We start from the raw sequence: 20968 nt of genomic DNA, 5'->3' as shown, positions 1-20968 counted from the left end.
GGAGGAGAAAATTTCTCTTGCTAAAAGCACCTAGAGTAGTAACTGATGCTGTCTATTTTTAATGTCCTATTGAAAAATATCTGTGTTGATAATAGACTTAACCTCAATATTTCCCCAGCCAAGGAATTGTGTGTATCAGTGATAGTTTACATTGTCAGACTACTATAAGTGTATTTGGCTGAATAAAATATGAAGGAGTGAAGGAGCAGTCTTATCCCTGATAAAGAGAGAGGAGCTTACCTTCAGAATACTCAGAGGCTGTTCCTCAGCGCAGGCCTGGGGCAGTTCGTCCACCAGGTCCTCCTGGGGCACTAGAGGGACAGAAAGCAGCTGTCAGGACACAGGTGAGGCTGCTCAACAATCACTCAGCATTTGTTGTTTTTGATTGGGACATGTGATGGAGAGCATGCATGAGGGAGGTTAGTAACTATGGACTGAGCTGATATTGAATCAAACTGCTGAAGGAAGGGGAGCAAAGGAGAGGAGCAGGAATGAAATGAAACACAGCTTCTGCAATTTAACTAGTGATAACCTAACCAATGAAGACAAAAGAAACACTAAAATGCATGTCAGCTTTCAATGACAGAGATCCATGCCCTGCTTGCCTGTTTACAGCTTCTGCTAAATCACCCTTATCTCCTGGAGCTCTTCCTAAATCAATGCATCCCCAGGAACCACAGTTACAGCTAGTGAACTTACCAAGCCTTCTATGAGCCTTTATTCTTGATTGAAAGCAAACTCTGTTAGAGGACTGAATTCACCCCTACCATTCCAAATTGCTACTATCAATCATGTGATATTTTTTCCCCAGTCTTCATTTTCCAAACAATGTTTGCATGTCCACTGAGTCAGTGGCTGTCTACACTCACCAAAGTCAGACAATCTGTGGGACAGTTCATTGTGGATAAGAAGCATGGGTGAAAGATGTCTCTGGCCCAGCTGTGCAGGAGATTTACAAATAGAGTCATGGTCACTAGGCTAATTATCAAGTACCACTTTGTGATCTATTTGACACCTTCCCTTGAGTGTGTGCTACAGGGTTTATCACTGTAAGGCTTATGATAATGTTCATTGAAGTATCTCCCTGGTCATTATCTGCTTTATCCTTGTTTAAGCAATAACAGTAGCACCAACAGATTTGACCTACAGTGTCTACACAAGGCCACACAACCCTCAGAATTTGTGAGTTGACCAGGAGGATGCAAGTCCTGAGGTGCCTTTGAGAGTGATGACTGTGCCAAAGTTGGTTGTTAGTCCACCTATGGTTGCCCCTGGGTTCTGTGACCACTGAGGCTCCCTTATAATGATGGACATGGTCTGAAACCCTGGAGCTGCTAGTACTTCCAGGCATGGACACAGATGCAGGGACCCCCTTGCTCCATGACGGAGCATCCCATGACTGAGTGATAAGTGAAGGTCAGGGGTGCAGTGCAGTCACATTGAGACCACCCCTAGGTTCTCAGTTTGGCTTTTCCATTTAGGAGATCAAGAGATTGGGCCATTTTTCTCAGCACCATCTTCATCTGAGGAAGATGAAGATTAACCAAACTTGAGGAATGGCTGAGCTGAGGAAAGAATCACATAATATATAGCCAGTGTGTAGTGGCGATGAGATGTGTTTACAGAGTTCACACTTGACTTGTGCTGTGTAACAAGAGGAAAATATCTCTGAGGAGACACACACAGAGAGACACCCATACACACACATAGAGATTCAAAACCATGTCACATGGGCTCACACATGCCACTGCAACCCTGATTCACACAAACCCACAACATCTAAATGATGTAGTTGCTTCCAAGGACCATAGAACACAGTTATTGTTCATCCTGGGAGATCCGTCTCTTCTCTGCACCCCCTGCCTCAGCCCCTTTAGGGACTCAGGATCAGGGTGCCTCTCCAACCAGAGCCAGCAAGAGAGCCCCACACCTCCACCATCTAGATTGTTTCTCAGCAGAGGGATGATTCCTGAATATTTACCATCTTCATTGGCTGTTTCTTTCACCTGTGATTAGAGAGAAGAAAACAGCATGAGGGTGTCATCATCTTGTGTACTGTGCATACAGGGCTTTCGTTCTCTTTTTTGTCCTCAGAAAACCAAATGGGAAAGTGTTGTTGAGTCCATGGCACAAAAACAAAACAGAGAGGATGCCTGTGGGAACGGCACAGACCTTTCCTGAAATACCTCTCAAGCCCATTTTGACCAGGGATTAGAACATTTTATTTAAAGAAGGAAAATTTTCTTCTGAGGAATGTGCTCCTGACCACAGTTTCTAATTGATGTCATCATTTCTAAAAATGTCCTTTTGAAGAAGTTATCTGCTGGGAGACTCAACATTCATCCACCTAATTAAAAACTGTATGTATCAGCTGTCTTGAATATTGAGAAACTTTATCTGAATTCAACTGAAAAATAAAGACATGAAGCAACACTCTTACCTCAGATAAATAAGGGACACTTACCACACAGGTGGGCAGAGCCTCTTCTTCCAAGCTTGAAGTGGATAGCTCGTCCTCAGGGAGCTCTAGGAGGACACAGAGGAATGATCAGGACATCTTGTGATGCTGATCAGAAAGACCTTGTTAATATAGACACATGGAAGGAGTGTACAGATGTGGGTGGTTAATAAGTGTGGGCTGAGATCTGTTGGACAACCTTCCTGGTGGGTGGAGGAATGCTAAGGAGATGAACATTTCAGAAATGAGAGAAAGAGCCTTTAGCTTTCTAGCTAAGAGGAAACTGATCAACTTGAAATTGTTAGTCTGACAAAGGTAAGCACTAAAAATCACACTATGTTCCAGTAGTCATGTTAAGTTGTGAGACTTGGACCATAAAGAACGCTGAGTGACAAAGAATTGATATTTTATAACAGTGCTGCTGAAGAGACTCTTGAGAGTCCCTTGGATAGCAAGGACTTCAAATTTGTCAATTCTAAAGGAAATCAACCCTGAATATTAATTGGAAGGACTGATGCTGAAGCTTCAATACTTTGACGACCTGATGTGAAGTGCAGTTCAGTTCAGTCGCTCAGTCGTGTCCAACACTTTACGACCTCATGAATCACAGCACACCAGCCCTCCCTGTCCATCACCATTTCCAGAGTTTACTCAAACTCATGCCCATCGAGCTGGTGATGCCATCCAACCATCTCATCCTCTGTTGTCCCCTTCTCCTGCCCCCAATCCTCCCAGAATCAGGGTCTTTTCCAGTGAGTCACCTCTTCACATGAGGTGGCCAAAGTATTGGAGTTTCAGCTTCAGCATCAGTCCTTCGAATGAACATCCAGGACTGATCTCCTTTAGGATGGACTGGTTGGATCTCCTCGCAGTCCAAGAGACTCTTGAGTCTTCTCCAACACCATAGTTCAAAAGCATCAATTCTTCAGCACCCAGCTTCCTTCACAGTCCAACTCTTATATCCATACATGACCACTGGAAAGACCATAGCCTTGACTAGATGGACCTTTGTTGGCAAAGTAATGTCTTTGCTTTTTAATCTGCTATCTAGGTTGGTCATAACTTTCCTTCAAAGGAGTAAGCATCTTTTAATTTCATAGCTGCAATCACCATCTGCAGTGATTTCAGAGCCCCAAAAAATAAAGTCTGACACTGTTTCCACTGTTTCCCATAGAGTCATGGAACCAGATGCCATGATCTTAGTTTTCTGAATGTTGAGCTTTAAGCCAACTTTTTTACTCTCCACTTTCAATTTCATCAAGAGGCTCTTTAGTTCCTCTTCACTTTCTGCCATAAGGGTGTTGTCATCTGAATATCCGAGATTATTGATATTTCTCCCAGCAATCTTGATTCCAGCTTGTGCTTCTTCCAGCCCAGCATTTCTCATGATGTACTCTGCATACAACTTAAATAAACGCGGTAACAATGTACAGCCTTGAAGTATTCTTTTTCCTATTTGGAACCAGTCTGTTGTTCCATGTGAGTTCTAACTGTTGCTTCCCAACCTGCATATAGGTTTCTCAAGAGGCAGGTCAGGTGGTCTGGTATTCCCATCTCTTGAAGAATTTTCCACAGTTTGTTGTGATCCACACAGTGAAAGGCTTTGGCATAGTCAATAAAGCAGAAATAGATGTTTTTTTTGGAACTCTCTTGCTTTTTCAATGATCCAGCAGATGTTAGCAATTTGATCTCTGGTTCCTCTGCCTTTTATAAAACTAGCTTGAACATCTGGAAGTTCACGGTTCACGTATTGCTGAAGCCTGGTTGGGAGAATTTTGAGCACTACTTTACTAGCATGTGAGATGAGTGCAATTGTGTGGTAGCTCGAACATTCTTTGGGATTGCCTTTCCTCGGGATTGGAATGAAAACTGAGCTTTTCCAGTCCTGTGGCCACTGCTGAGTTTTCCAAATTTTCTGGCATATTGAGTGCAGCACTTTCACAGCATCATCTTTCAGGATTTGAAATAGCTCAACTTCCATCACCTTCACTAGCTTTGTTCGTAGTGATGCTTTCTAAGGCCCACTTGACTTCAGATTCCAGGATGTCTGGCTCTAGGTCAGTGATCACACTATCGTTATTATCTGGTTCTTGAAGATTTTTTTTGTACAGTTCTTCTGTGTATTCTTGCCACCTCTTCTTAATATCTTCTGCTTCTGTTAGGTCCCTACCATTTCTGTCCTTTATCAAGCCCATCTTTACATGAAATGTTCCCTTGGTATCTCTAATTTTCTTGAAGAGATCTCTACTCTTTCCCATTCTGTTGTTTTCCTCTTTGCATTGATCACTGAGTAAGGCTTTCTTATCTCTCCTTGCTATTCTTTGGAACTCTGCATTCAAATACAAATATCTTTCCTTTTCTCCTTTGCTTTTCACTTCTCTTCTTTTCACAGCTATTCGTAAGGCCTCTTCAGACAGCCATTTTGCTTTTTTGCATTTCTTTTCCATGGGGATGGTCTTGATCCCTGTCTCCTGTACAATGTCACGAACCTCTGTCCATAGTTCATCAGGCACTCTGTCTATCAGATCTAGTCCCTTAAATTTATTTCTCACTTCCACTGTATAATCATAAGGGATTTGATTTAGGTCATACCTGAATGGTTTGGTGGTTTTCCCTTACTTTCTTCAATTTAAGTCTGAATTTGGCAATAAGGAGAAGAGCAGACTCACTGGAAAAGCACCTGATGCTGGGAAAGATTGTGGGCAGAGGAAAAGGTTGGGGGCGCACAGAGAATGAGATCATTGGATGGCATTATCGACTCAGTGGACATGAATCTGAACAAACTCCGGGAGATAGTGAAAGGCAGGCAGCCTGGTGTGCTGCTGTCCATGGGCTCACATGAGTCAGACATTATTTAGCAATTGAGCTTTGTGATCAAATATACATTGTATTTATTCTTTTCATAATTTTTAAGAATTAAAAAGTTCCATAGCATTTTCTACTTTCACAATACTGTGTACCTATCAAAATCATCTACATCTAAATCTTTTTCATCAGATCGAGTATAACCTCTGTACTCATGAAGTCATAATCCACCTTCCCTCTTACCTCCTGGCCATGGTAATTTATATTTCCAGTTTCCGTGTGTTTGCCTATTCTATGTACCCTAAACCAGTGGAATCATACAATATTTGTCTTTCTGTGCCTGCATTATTTCAATAACCATAATAAATTTTTATATTATTTGGTCCATCCATTTTGTAGCATATTTCAATCCTTAATTCATTTTTATGGCTGAATAGTATTCCATTCTGAGTATATGTCATATTTCACTTACCCATTCATCACATGATGGTCGTGGGGTTGTTTCTATCTTTTGACTACTAAGAATGCACTATGAACACTCATGTACAGATTTCTATATTCTTCCATAATGATGATAAATAATATTGTGCATATTTAACATGTCATTGAATGTTACATACATACAATTCATACAAAGTGTGAATCTTAGGTGAACTATGGACTTTTAATTACTAAAAATTTATTATCTCACAAATGGCAATAAATGGACTACACATATGCTATCTGTGAGTAACATATGAAAGCTAAAACTGGAGTGATAGGATATAAGAATTTTCTGTATTGTCTGTACAACTTTTTTGTCAATGTAATCCTGTTCTAAATAAAGTCTAATAATTTAAAGAAATCTTGAAACAGCTTGAGGGAGGAACATATCACAGCTAATGTTAAAAAATTAGCTAATGTCCAAACCATAGCTAGAGACCATCTTCACTCTTAAATATGAATCAAGTGTTGATTTTTAAATGCATGTTTCCTTCCATACTTAAAACAGTACCAACTTACATAGTAAGTTTCAATTTGAACACATGAAATAAAAGAAGAACATTGCTTAATATTTCCATTTTTTTTCTTAAATATGAGGCACTGAACATACCACAATATTTATTCATGAATGAACTTAATGAGAAAATTTCCACAGTACCTTCAAGTGGGTCAGTTGTAGGGTGCACCCTGTTTCGTGGCCAACAACGAACTCTCTTGACCCAGCTGGTCATTAATGTTCTTGAGCTCCGAGGAATGTCTCTTCTGGTCTTCCGGGCAAAACATCCTGGGAAATGCGTTATAATAGAAAGAGTTGTTGATGTCTTTCTGGCAGAAGAACACACAGAAACTAATAACAATTGATCTACAGTCCAATCCTCTGGTCCCCTTCCTCACCAGATGCCTAGCAGGGCCTCCTGAATCCAAGGTGGACTGAGGAGGGTCTGTGGTTTATGTGCACTGAACACACCCACAGACTGGCTGTGTATGCAAATATCTCTGTTTAACTGAGACCTAGAAGCTCAGCAGAGCGTAGTGGATTCAGATTCAGATGGACTGGATTCAGATCCTGTTCAGGAGAAGCAGGTACATGGGAAAGACATTTGGATCTCTCTTTGCCTCAGTTTCCTGTACTGAGTTGGTGAAATGTTAATATGGCATATTTTTAGTATTATGAGGCCAAGAATAACTATATATAGGTAAAATGTTAGAGAAATGAAGGAGGGACTTACCTGGAAGTCAAGTGGTTAAGTATCTTCCTTGAAATGCAGGGAATAGGTGTCTGATTTCTGGTCAGGGGAGTAAGATCCTACATGCCTCAGAGCAGCTAAGCCCACATGGTGCAACTAGTGAGCCCAAGTAGCACAACTAGAGAGCCAGTGCCCTGCAGCGAAAGATCTGCATGGTGCAATGGAGATCCCATGTGCCACAGCCAAGACCCAAAGCAGTCAAATAAATAAATAGAAAAGCCTCATAAATGCTCTGTAAGAGTTCAGTCTTGAGTGATGTCAAGAATAAGGTGGACCTTTAGTAGCAGTTGAAAGCAGAGAGGGCATTTTGATGGTTCTAAGTAAGTGGGGATGGAAGCTTACTCCAGCTTTTACACAGAAACAAGGCTTTACAGTTTATGTAGAGTATCTATTATCACCTCCTCTGACACACAGCCCTGTTGGGGAGGATGTGGGGACAGAGTGGGGGCTGTGACCATACATTACAGTGGAAGGTATTGACATTTAGAGAGATCAAGTGACTTTCCAAGAGCACACAATGGTGAATGTCACCCCCCTCTCAAATTCTCCTGCCCCTAGTTTTCTGAGGATGAGAGCTGGATGCCCTGGAGAAGACATCTCAGCCTAAAAAAGAACTCAAATCCTCCTTCTACCGTTTGTCTCTATATTTTCATTTCTGATCCAAAATACAAGCTTCTTCTGAGGCAAAGCTCCTCAGAAAGACCATAGGATTTCACCTGTCCATCCTCCATAGATTCTTCACATGGACAACCATGAAACAACAGCCTTTTCAATGTCATCTTGCTGAGTGACCAGTGGTCTGTTTGGCTTCCAAGTTGGCTCAGAGCTCAGAATTTTCTACACCAAAAGCTACATGATGGCTCCACCAATTAGCTTCCCTTCCACTGACCAAGTCTGGATGAGGAGTTAATGTGAGTTAACTGGGAAGATGGCCATCTGTGGTGTCTTAATTACGTCTCTGACGTTCACAGTCTCACAGCTGATCAGAGCACTGATTTCAGCAGCCTGGATGAAGCGCTAGCTAAGAATAGGCAGGAGCTCGAGTCTTCCCTCACTAAAATTCTGACTGTATCAATACATCATACTCTAGACACTGTAGTGGAAGACAGCAGAGCCCCATATTCTTTTTGAATTTCATGTCCATACTCATAGACTAGAGATCTCACCCCAAGATTCTCCTTGAGGATCAACAGACAGACCCTCCTTCCCTCAGTGACCACATGTTCATCCTACTAACCCAGCAGCACTGCCCCGTCTCACCAAACTCCCTGCAAAGGCAAACAGTGATCCTGCTCACATCCACCCATGGAAATTCCACCAGCAAATCCCAGCTTTTCTCATTTTTAAAGTTTCTGGGTTTACACTGAAAGCACTTGTAGATTTGGGAAGCTACATTTAGAAGAGTTGAGCTGTAATCCTCTTTTCCTGTAATATCCATTTCTGGGGAGTCATCATGGTTCTCCTGCTTCAGTTCTTTCTATCTATTCTCTGGTAGAGTGTGTACAAAACTGGCACTAGAAAATTGCACATTGTTCTAAATTTAGGAAGATAGTTAAGGCTGCCAGCTGATAGAAGAATCAAGAGTACAAATTAAGGAATAAAGCAAAAGTATATAATACATTTATGTATCTGTAGATAAACTAGAATGATGGACATTAAAAAAAAAAAAGAAGGAGGAGAAACTTCAATAAAAGTTAACCAACCCATTTGAAAAAATTGCCTTCAGAGAATCAGTAGGAACCTACCTCCAGAACAACAATTCAAATTGCCCATTTTTAAACACTGAAGGTTGAAGATCAACTCTTCTTACTTGAACTTCTCAGCTCAAAGTGGCAGCTGATACAGAATGCAGGATGTGTATCATCACATTACCATGGAGACGATTCATCACAGAACTTTCAGAGTGAACTGGACTCTGGATGAGTCCAAAGGCTGCCATATAGAAAGTGTGTTTCTATGGACAAATTTAGCTTTTCAGAGTAAACATTTTGTTTCAAAACTGAATCCCAGGCTTACAGATTCTGCCCTGATTCAGAAAACAATTTGTATGACAGAAAATGGCCTGTCCCCCAAATATAGATATTCGTGAACACCTCAGGTGAAGAGGGACAAGGCTAACACATTGAGAAAAAATGAATTATATTCATATATATATATATACATGTGAATATATATGAATATATATATGAATGCATATATATATATTTACATATATCATCTCCAATCATTTCTAGTATTTCTAAGTCACCAGAAATTTCTAGATCAAGTAATTTAAAATATGTTCCAGTTGATATAAAATGCAACATTAGCAAAATTCAATTGTAAAAGGTCATATTCTCTCTCTAACCATATGCTTATTAAATTACTTAAACCCTTCTCTCATTCTCTACACATATCACTTCCTTTCCTCTGTATGCACCTAAATGTACAGACTTACTTACCTCTCAATCTCTGCCTTCATTAACACTTTATCTGTTATTGTGTGTTAATCCTGGCTATTCACTGAACAAGTAACCAAAAACAAATCACTTTGTTTTCACCTGTAGGTTGGATGAAAGTGTAGTTACTGTTTTTCTAAATGAAGAACTTTAGACAACCCAAATGTTAGGACTAAATGTGTGTTCTGGGTCATAATTTAAAACCTAATCACACCCCATTCTGATGGTCATGAACGCTGGCTATAGGATGCTAAGTGACCAGCCCCTTAAACATAGAAGTGAAAACTTTAGGAGAAAGATGAAAAGTTGCCCTATTAAAACAAAGTAGGTGCCCTTACAAGGTATCAACGCTGCACTGTGTGTGTGTGCACCTGTGTGTTCAATCACGTCTGACTCTGCGACCCCATGGACTACAGCCCACCAGGTTCCTCTTTCCATGGAATTTTCAAGGCAAGAAGACTGAAATAGGTTGCCATTTCCTTTCTAGGGGATCTTCCCAGCCCAAGGATGGAACTCTTGTCTACTTGACTCCTGCATTGGCAGGTGGATTCTTTACCTTAATCCAAGGATTACCCAACTGAGATATGACTGAGGGTGGAAAATAACAGACAATATTACATTACTCTATATGAAAAGTTTTAATGCTTCCCAGCTTGATGGAAAATGTGTGTGTGTGTGTGTGTGTGTGTGTGTGTGTATGTATGTATAAATAAGGAAGTTGAGGAATAAAATTTAAAAAAGAATTAGGGAATGTATTTCTTCTTTAATAGGATTTTTTTCTAAGGTATTCAATTTGTTACAATATTGCTTCCATTGAATCTAGAAGGCTACAGAAGAGGGAAGGAAGGAAACACAGATCTCCATTCATCTTCCTTTGTAACCTGTGAATTTTCCACAAGTGTGTTTTTCTTGTTGCTTTTAACATAAAATGTTTTTTATAAACTAATACCCAATGTCATGGCATGAGACACCCTCTTTGTTTTGCTCATGGTCCTAAGGTGAGGAATTCAGACAGGGCGCAGTGGGGATGGCTCTTTCTGCTCTAGGATGCTGGGATCTCAGGAGAGGAGACTCACCAGTTGGGGCTGACACTAACACTAGGAGCTGGACTCCTCTGGAGATGACATCACTGCCACATCTGCAGCTGAAGCTGGGTTTGCTGGAGGAGCTTCAGGAAGCCTCCCCATGAGGCCTGGGCTTCATCCCAGCAGGCAGGACTGCAGAGCTCATTCTTGGTGGTGGAGGGCTCCAACAGGAGACTGACCTGAGTGGCTCATGCTTTTTCAGGCTTAACTGTGGACATTACCCAGTGCTATTTCCAGGACATCTGTCAGTGATAAGTAAGCTCTTGTCACCCTGTATCAACTCTAGTTAGAGGAAAAGACCTAGACCCACATCTAAGTGGGAGAAATATAAAAGAAACTAGAGAAATGTTAAGATTTATACTTGTATTCATTAGTTTAAAAATACTCAATAGCAGCACATGGAAAGGTGCTCAGCATTGCTAATCATCAGAGAAATGCAGATTTTAAAAGAAAAACAGCACAGTTGTGGTATGCAAATAACACATTTTGACGAGGATATGGAGAAAAGGGAACACTCCCACATTGTTGGTGGAAATGTAATTTGCAACAGGCACTACAGAAAACAGTATAAATCTTCCTCGAAAAACTAAAAATAGAGCTACCATATGATCCAGCAGTTCCACTCCTGACTATATATCTGGGGGAAAAAAAAATCTCTATTAAAAAAAAAAAAATACATGGACCCCACTGTTCATAGCAGCATTATTTGCAATTGCCAAGGTATGGAAGTAACCTAAGTGTCCATCAGCAGATGAATGGATAAAGAAGATGTGATATATATGTGTGTGTATGTATATATGTGTGTGTGTATGTGTGTGTGTGGAGAGTGGATTTGGAGGGCCTTATGCTCAGTGAAATAAATCAGAAAAAGACAAATACTGAATGATATCACTTATATGTGGAATCTCAGTAACACAACAAACTAGTGAATGTAACAAGAAAGAAGCAGACTCACAGATACAGAGAACAAACTAGTGGTTACCTGTGGGGAGAGGGAAGAGGGGGGCAGAATAATGATGGGCAATTAAGAGATAAAGATATCATGTGTAAAATAAATAAGCTACAAATATGCACTGTACTACATGGGGAATATAGCCAGTATTATATAATAATTGTAAGTAGGGTAAAACCTCTAAAACTTATGAATCACTATGTTGCACACTGACCACAGCCTTGTCTAACTCAATGAAACTATGAGCGGTGCTATGTAGGGCCACCCAAGATGGATGGGTCATGGTGGAGAGTTCTAGTAAAACGTGGTCCACTGGAGAAGGCAAACCACTTCAGTATTCTTGCCTTGAGAACCCCGTGAACAGTATGAAAAGGCTAAAAGATATAACACTGAAAGAAGAACTCCCCAGGTCGGTAGGTGCCCAAAATGCTACTGGAGAAGAGTGGAAAAAAAACACCAGAAAGAATGAAGAGATGGAGGCACAGCAAAAACAATGCCCAGTTGTGGACGTGACTGGTGATGGAAGTAAAATCTGATACTGTAAAGAACAATATTGTTTAGGAACCTGGAACGTTAGGTCCATGAATGAAGGTAAATTGGAAGTAGCCAAACAGGAGAAGGCAAGAGTGAACATCAACATTTTAGGAATCAGTGAACTAAAATGAATCGGAATTGGTGAAATTAACTCAGATGACTATTATATCTACTACTGTGGCAAGAATCCCTTAGAAGAAAAATGGAATAGCCATCACAGTCAACAAAAGAGTTTGAAATGCAGTGCTTAGGTGCAATCTCAAAAACAATAGAATGATCTCTGTTCGTTTCCAAGGCAAACCATTCAGTATCATAGTAATCCAAATCTGGACTCCAACCACTAATGCCAAAAAAGCTGAAGTTGAAAGGTTCTATGAAGACCAACAAGACCTTATAGAACTAACACTCCAAAAGGTGTCCTTTTCATTATAGGGGGCTGGAATATAAAAGTAGGGACCTGGAGTATTAGGAAAATTTAGCCTTGGAGTACTAAATGAAGCATGGAAAAAGCTAACAGTTTTGCCAAGAGAATTCACTGGTCATAGCAAACACCCTCTTTCAACAACACTAGAGAAAATTCCACACATCGGCATCACCAGATGATCAATACCGAAATCAGATTGATAATATTCTTTGCAGCCAAAGATGGAAAAGCTCTGTACAGTCAGCAAAAACAAGACCCAGATCTGACTGTAGCTCAGATCATGAACTTCTTATTGCCGAATTTTCCCTACTTTTAGTCAGGAAATTGAAGAAAGTAGGCAAAACCACTAGACCATTCATGTATGACCTAAGTCAAATCACTTACGATTATACAGTGGAAGTGACAAATAGATTTAAGGGATTAAATCTGATAGACAGAGTGCCTGAAGAACTATGGGCTGAGGTTTGTGACATTGTATGGAGGCAGTGATCAAGGCCATCCCCCCAAAAAAGAAAAGCGAAATGGCAAAATGGTTATCTGAGGAGGCCTTATAAATAGCTGAGAAAGGAAGAGAATCTAAAGGCAAATGAGCAAAGGGAAGATATACACATTTGAATGCAGAGTTCCAAGGAATAACATGGAGAGACAAGAAAAGCTTCCTCAGTGAACAATGCAAAGAAATAGAGGAAAACAGTAGAAAATAGTAGAAAACACTAGAAAAGACTAGAGATCTCTTCAAGAAAATTAGTGATACCAAGGGAACATTTCATGCAAACATGGGCACAATAAAAGACAGAAACGGTGTGGACCTTAGAGAAGCAGAAGATATTAAGAAGAGGTGGCAAGAATACACAGGAAAACTATACAAAAAAGACCTTGATGACCCAGAAAACCACAGTGGTGTGATCACTCACAAAGAACCAGACATCCTGGAATGCAAAGTCAAATGGGGCTTAGGAAGCACCACTATGAACAAGGCTAGCGGAGGTGATGGAATTCCGTTGAGCTATTTCAAATCCTGAAAGATGATGCTGTGAAAGTGCTGCACTCAATATGCCAGCAAATTTGGAAAACTCAGCAGTGGCCCCAGGACTGGAAAAGGTCAGTTGTCATTCCAATCCTAAGAAAAGGCAATGCCAAAGAATGTTCAAACTAACTCACAATTGCACTTGTCTCATACTCTAGTAAAGTAATGCTCAAGATTCTTTAAGTCAGGCTTCAACAGTACATGAACCATGAAAGTCCACGTGTTCAGGCTGGATTTAGAAAAGGCAGGGGATCCAGAGATCAAATTGCCAACATCCACTGGATCATCAAAAAAGCAAGAGAGTTCCAGAAAAACATCTATTTCTGCTTTATTGACTATGCTAAAGGATTTGATTCTGTGGATCACAACACACTGTGGAAAATTATCCAAGACATGGGAATACCAGACCACCTTACCTGCCTCCTGAGAAATCTGTTTGGAGGTCAAGAAGCAACAGCTAGAGTTGAACATGGAAAATTAGAGTGGTTCCAAATTGGTAAAGGAGTACGTCGAGGCTATATATTGTCACCCTGCTTATTTAACTTACACGCAGAATACATCATGCGAAATGTTGGGCTGGATGAAGAACAAGCTGGAATCAAGATTTCCAGGGAGAAGTACCAATAACCTCAGATACACAGATCACAACACCCTTATGGCAGAAAGAGAAGAAAAACTAGAGACTCTTGATGTAAATGAAAGACCAAAGTGAAAAGGTTCCCTTAAAACTCAACATTCAGAAAACTAAGATCATGGCCTCTGCTCCCATCACTTCATGGCAAATAGGTGGGGAAACAGTGGATACAGTGAGAGACTTTATTTTGGGGTCTCCAAAATCGCTGCAGATGGTAACTGCAGCCATGAAATTAAAAGATGCTTGCTCTTTGGAAGAAAAGTTATGACCAACCTAGATAGTATATTAAAAAGCAAAGACATTACTTTGCTAACAAAGGTCCGTTTGGTCAAAGGTATGGATTTTCCAGTAGTCATGTATGGATGTGAGAGTTGTAATATAAAGAAGGCTGAGTGCCGAATAATTGATGCTTTTGGATTGTGGTGTTGGAGAAGACTCTTGAGATTCCCTTGCACTGCAAGGAGATCAAACCAGTCAATCCTAAAGAAAATCAGTCCTAAATATTCATTGGATGCTGAAGCTGAAATTTTGATACTTTGGTCATCTGATGCTAAGAATTGACTCATTGGAAAAGACCCTGATGCTGGGAAAGATTGAAGGCAGGAGGAGAGGGGATGACAAAGCATGAAATGGTTGGATGGCATCACCGACTCATTGGACATGGTTTGAGCAATCTTCAGGAGCTGGTGATGGACAGGGAAGCCTGGCGTGCTGAAGTCCATGGGGTGGCAAAGAGTCCAACACGCCTGAGCTACTGAACTTAACTGAATTTGCACACCTGTAATTTATATAATTGTGACTTCTCAGGTTGTGGCTCAGCAGGCTCTGCCTGCAATGCAGGAGACACAGGAGACATTTCCATCCCAGGGTCAGGAAGATCCCATAGAGAAGTAAATGGCAGCACACTCCAATATTCCTGCCTAGGAAATCCCATGGACAAAGAGCCTGGGGTGCTACAGTCTATGGGGTCATAAAAGAGTTGGCATTGCTGAGAGACTGAAACAACAACAACAGCAACTTATATAATATTGTACATCAGCTATACTTCAATTAAAAAAAATGTGCTCAGTAACAGAGGTACTGCTTTATCACATGTGAAGACAGTAATGGTAACCTCCTGGCATAGAGTCAAGGGTAAAGTAATTGCAGGTTGAACTCTTGCCTCCACCACTATAAACCTTTTGACAAGTAAACATTAATACATAGGCAACCATATACAATGGCTATGATATGATAAAGCATGATGTCTACCTCCAATATTGTTCTAGTAAGGAAATGTTTTGTTCATTTCCACTTCAAGACACATGGTTTATGTGCCCCTATAGCTTCCTTCACTTCTCTTTCAATGCAGTACAGATGTTTGTAAGGACTCATGGATCCATGTACAATTTGCATGGTGATCCTTTTATCCTTAGAGGCCCTATGATGAAGGAGGTCAAGGCTGTTTTGTTCATTCTAGCTTGAAAGGATGATGGGGTCATGCTTAAAATTCAAATACCTTTCTTTAGGCAACACTCCATCTCTGGACCTTCCTGACAATTCCGAATCCATAAAGTTCCCTTAAAAATTTTTAAGGCATTTTTCTTAATTTTGGCACCAAAACTGAAATGCAGGAAACTTGACCTGACTAAATAAAATATATTTATACTGTTTTTTGTTTTCTTTTTTTTACTCTCCTCAGACTTTTGTTTCTACATTCTACTGTGTAGTGGTGTCTCATTGTAGATTTAATTTGTATTTCCTAACAATGAACTGTACCAAATACATTTATGTATGCTTACATATCTTCTTTGGAGAAATGTTTACTCAAATATTTTGCCATTTCTAAGTGTGTCTTATTTTTAATTTCTAAGATTTCACTATATATTCGGATATCAGTCTGCTACGGACACATGATTTGCAAATATGTTGTTCCTGTCAGTGGGCTTGTCATTTTTTCTTTTTTTAATGTACCCTAGACACAAATATAAGAGCTAAAATTATTTTTAAGAGGATAAAACATAGGATAAAGTCGTTATGAGTTTGAACTATGAATAGAGTTCATAGATATGATACCAAAAAATGAGTAATGAAACAAAATTTGGTAAATTCGACATTAAAATTAGTTTTTCACTTTAACAGATATTGTGATAGAAATACTTTAAAATTGGATTGTGTTGCTGATTAATCAACTCAATAATATGCTAAAATTAATGAAGTGCATATTTATAGTAGGTGAATATATGATACATAAATTATACATAAAAGCAACTGATAATAAGCAACCACAATCAGATGAGTGTGTGTGTGTATGTTCTAAGTCATTCAGTCATGTCCAACTCTTTGCAGGTTGGACTACAGTCCAACAGATTCCTATCTCCATGTGATTGTCTGGGCAAGAATACTAGAATGGGTTGCCATTTCCTACTCCACATGATCTTCCTGACCTAGGGATTGAACCCATGTTCCTGCATTGGTAGGAGAATTTTTTACCACTGTACCACCTGGGAAACCCTCATCAGCTCAGTAGTTGCCCAGAAAAATAAAGTGAAGGATCTCAATGAAACTAACGGCTAGTGAACAAAAGAATGATATAGAAAAATCTTACACAAGACAGTCAGGAGAACCTGGTTTAAAAAAAAAAAAAAACTGGGAACAAAGAGGGCTATAATGAGGGATGGGTTTGCTTTTATTGTATGAGAGTGATGTAAGTCACTTTTCCAGTGAACTTGGAACTACTGATGGAATTGTTGATTTCTCCTAAAACACAAATTATTAAATTGATTCAGAGCCCAGTTTTAGCATGGGGTCATTGAAGGTTTAAAGGAGACCACAGTCAAGGTTTAGAGGAGACCACAGGCTGGCTGCCACTTGGACCAGGAGCTGGTCGCACCGGTGAGGGAGGAGCCTGATGGTCTTGAACTGCAGCTAAGAAGGCAGAGAGGCATTATGAATGTGAAGGCAGCTGGAGAAGAGAAAGCGGGATGAGGGCGCAGACTGGGCAGGCAGGTGTGGAGGTAAAATGATAAAAGGCAAGCCCCTGCGGCAGGAGGGGTCAGAGGTCAAGGCCTTCCTCACTGCAGAGTGCACAGACAGGTGACAAATGCCCTGCTGAGGGGGCGAGGCAGTGGTGGCCTCTCTGAGGCGCCATTGGCCCCACGTGTCAACATGAATCTTCCCACTCCTGTGGGCTCCGTGACTTCACTTCTAGGGTGTTTCCTGTAGTTACCTTGGCCCAGGAGGTCTAAAACCTAGTTTCTTTGCACCGTTTTCTGAAAGGGAAATGTTGGAAAAGATCCTAAATGTCTCTTAATGAGGATCTCCAAGTGGAAATCCATGAACATATCAGGATTCCCTGGAGAGAAGGATGGGGAAGTGGTCCAACATGTCTTTCTAAGTGAACAGACTAAGTTTTGGGAGAATTTTTTTCAAGTTCTTTGACACTGCAGATTAAATGAGTACCCTGAGCACAGAATGTGGACACAGCGAGGACACAGCACGCACTGCTGAGACTGTGGGGTTTTAAAGAAAGAAGGTTTTTGGTAGTCGAGAACAAAAAATTCAAGTGACATATACTACACAAAAATTAGAATTTCATCAACCTTTTTGCAATAATTTGTGCAAGAAAAAAGATGGGGTACTGCATTTATAAAAAGAGCAGTGAGCAAAGAGCTTTATACTCAGGAAAAGAAAAATGCACTGATCCACATCCAAAGACATGAAAAGTCTTCAGAAAATAAAATACCTAGGAAGACACTGGCCTAAGGACATGTAATAAGGTCCAATTTGCAGTCATTTTTCAGTTAAGACATAGGGTTGAAAAGAAACATGCACTCCAATGTTTACTGAAGCACTATTTACAACAGCCAGGACATCGAGCACCGACACATCTTATATGTAATATTTAGGAATAAGGAAAGCAGTGGCAGTTAAATGTATTAATTAAATATATGGCATTCAATGTTAATCTTAATTAATTAAATATATACAATTAAAATGCAATGAATGAAGTGTATCTCACTATTACTGAAGGCCTGAAACTATTCTTGAGGTATTGGTGCTTTTAATTTTTTAATTTCCTTTTCCTATTACCTTTTTCTTTCACCTTTTTCTTTCTTACTCTCAGCCATCATTTTAATTTCTCATGATTGTTTAATTTTGTGGAAGTTTCTTGTTAGCCTTGACTGTGTTGGAGACAGTAGTTTTACTAACTAGACTTGGAAGAACAGTGCAGTGCTCCTGGAAGTCTTCTGAATCCCAGATCCGTGTCTTTACAGCCTTGATGCAGCAGGATCCATCCCTCCACCCAGAATAGCAACCCACACCACTGCCAGCTGTTTCCAGAGCCATGAAGCACGTATCGCGTGAACTACTAGCTTGTGGCTCAACGCCCAGATCTCCAGATCCTTCCACATACATCCTCAGATAAATTTAAGGGTGATATTTTTTCTAATTAATGCTCCAAATTTTATGTAAGTGATTTACTTATGCTTTTAATTCAGTTACTGCTTAATTAAAACTACAGGATTAGATGGGTCTGGTGTTGATAGATTGCTATATTCTACAAGTATAAAATGTAAAAGATCACTTAAAGAGTGATTTTTTTTTTAAAAATGTGCTGTGCGTGCGTGCTCAGTCGTGTCTGACTCTTTGCAACCCCATGGACTGTAACCTTCCAGGCTCCTTTATCCATGAACTTTTCCAGGCAAGATTATTAGAGTGGGTTGTCATTTCTTACTCCAGGGGATCTTCCCAACCCAGGGATCAAACACAAGACTTTTGTATCTCCTGCATTGACAGGCAGATTATTTACCGCTGCACCACCTAGGAACCCCTTTAAAATGCATCAGAGCCTTTTTATCATGCTTGCGCTGAGGACTTGAAATCCCAAACTAGTCATTTTATATCTATAGGAGATTCCATATCGACAAAAGTAACCAATCCACCAATTCTTTTAGTGGCCAATCTTTTACTTTTGTTGTTGTTGTTGTTCTTCTGTTTTGGTAAAAGCTAGTCACCCTTCCGGGCTTCCCAGGTGACTCAGCAGTAAAGAATCCACCTGTAATGAAGGAGACTCAGGTTCGATCCCTGGGTCGGGAAGATCCCCTGGAGAAGGAAATCGGTACTCACTCCAGTATTCCTGCCTGGAGTCTCATGGGAAATCCCATGGACAGAGGTGTCTGGTGGGCTTCGCAGTCCATAGTGTCGCAAAGAGTGGAACAAGACTGAACGTCTGAGCACAAGACAGTTAGCCTTCCTAAGCCATGCCTCCAAAGGCCACTTTCTTCAAACACACATGATAATTTAGGAGTCACTTGGAATGCCATGCCTTGGAAAGTCAGCATACGTTGTTCACTTAGGATGTTTGATTTTCCAGGTTTTAGAGACACTTGGTGCTCTATTTTGCCTCATTCATATATTTTTTTTTAAAGAAACCAAAAACTATTTTAGATACTTCAAGCAAAAATAAATTAAATATAGAGAAATGGTGCTGACAAAGCCTATAGATGTCTTGGATGAGTTCAAGTCACTAGATTTTTCTGTTTTTGTTTTGTTTTGGTTTGTTTTTTTTAGTTGTGATCTATAGAGTCAGAAATTTTCTCTCATGACGCATGTCATAAAATGGTTAGAAACCCCTGCTGATTATGGAGACATCCCTGAATATTTCTGAGGGTAAGGAGATTAACTTGAAGCCCCCATAATGTGTGGTTATAGAGATAACACAGAAGGGTAAGAAATAATTACATCAAAATAAAAGGAAAATGAAAAGAAATGGGGAAAAAAACCTCAACATGGGCTCACAGTTGTCCATCTCAGGATTATGATATAAAGTGACATGGAAAATATGGCAGAGATTGTTGTCCTTTTATTCATAGTTTTACAAATATGTTCCAAATGATACAATGTGAGAGATACACAAGTGAACTCTGGGAATGTTACGAGTGAACTCTGGGAATGTTATAGCAAACCAGCAACATTCTCCTTCTGCTCCTAAATCTTAGAGTCTAGAGAGGAATACGGAGGTACAACCTAATGCCTTACCTGTATTGGTGGTGAAGATATGGGAGAGCAATATTTAACTTTAATTTTAAAACCATCAAATTGATATGTTTCCATTTTTGTCTTTTTCTCTTGTGTAACTCTAGATTCTAAGGACTGACAGATTTCTAGGAAAGATGGGTCCATGCATGGATCACTGTTGTCAGGATTGTCACTTGGCCTCCATGTTTTCATTCTGTTTACAGTATTGGCTCCTTTTTATGACATTTCCCTTTGTCATTGTGGTGTAAATGTCAACAAGTGTTTCTTCAGGGAGATAAGGGGCTCTTCAAAGTTAGCCTGGCAAAAGTGCTTACCTGGTGGTGGGGGGATCATCTTACTGTTAACAAATCCACCAGCATCGTGTGGAAGGAGTGGAGGCAGAGGGTACAAACAGGAAAGAAGCCTTGAACCACAAGGAGGGGATGGGAAGGGAGCCGGGCAGACAGAACGTAAAGATGTCAGTTGGATCCTTCATCAAAGATAACTTTCTAAAGTGTGAAAATGCTCTGCAGATTGAAACCTGAAGAGGCACTGAGTGCCACTGAAAGGTAAGGGGCAGATGGATAAAGCAGTTCAGGCAGAGGGTACTCTGTGAGCTGAGGGACAAAGCTGAAAGACAGAACTTCGTGAAGAGCATTGGTATGCCTTATCAAAGAAGGAGGAGCCAAGATTAAAGTGTGCTTTAAGAGAGAAATGATGGGACAGCAGATTACCAGTCTACAGAAGCATGGATGGATTTGAGAGAGATTTATTGGAAGATGATTTTTTTCTCTAGGTAAGCTAGACACTAACAAGAATCACTATATCCTCCTCTCATCATGACCCCTGCATTTTGTTCACATTTACACATACTACATCAT

The sequence above is a fragment of the Dama dama genome, chromosome 14, assembly GCF_033118175.1.
Source record: "Dama dama isolate Ldn47 chromosome 14, ASM3311817v1, whole genome shotgun sequence".
In the NCBI taxonomy this organism is placed as follows: domain Eukaryota; kingdom Metazoa; phylum Chordata; class Mammalia; order Artiodactyla; family Cervidae; genus Dama; species Dama dama.
Note: the sequence above shows the minus strand (reverse complement) of the source record.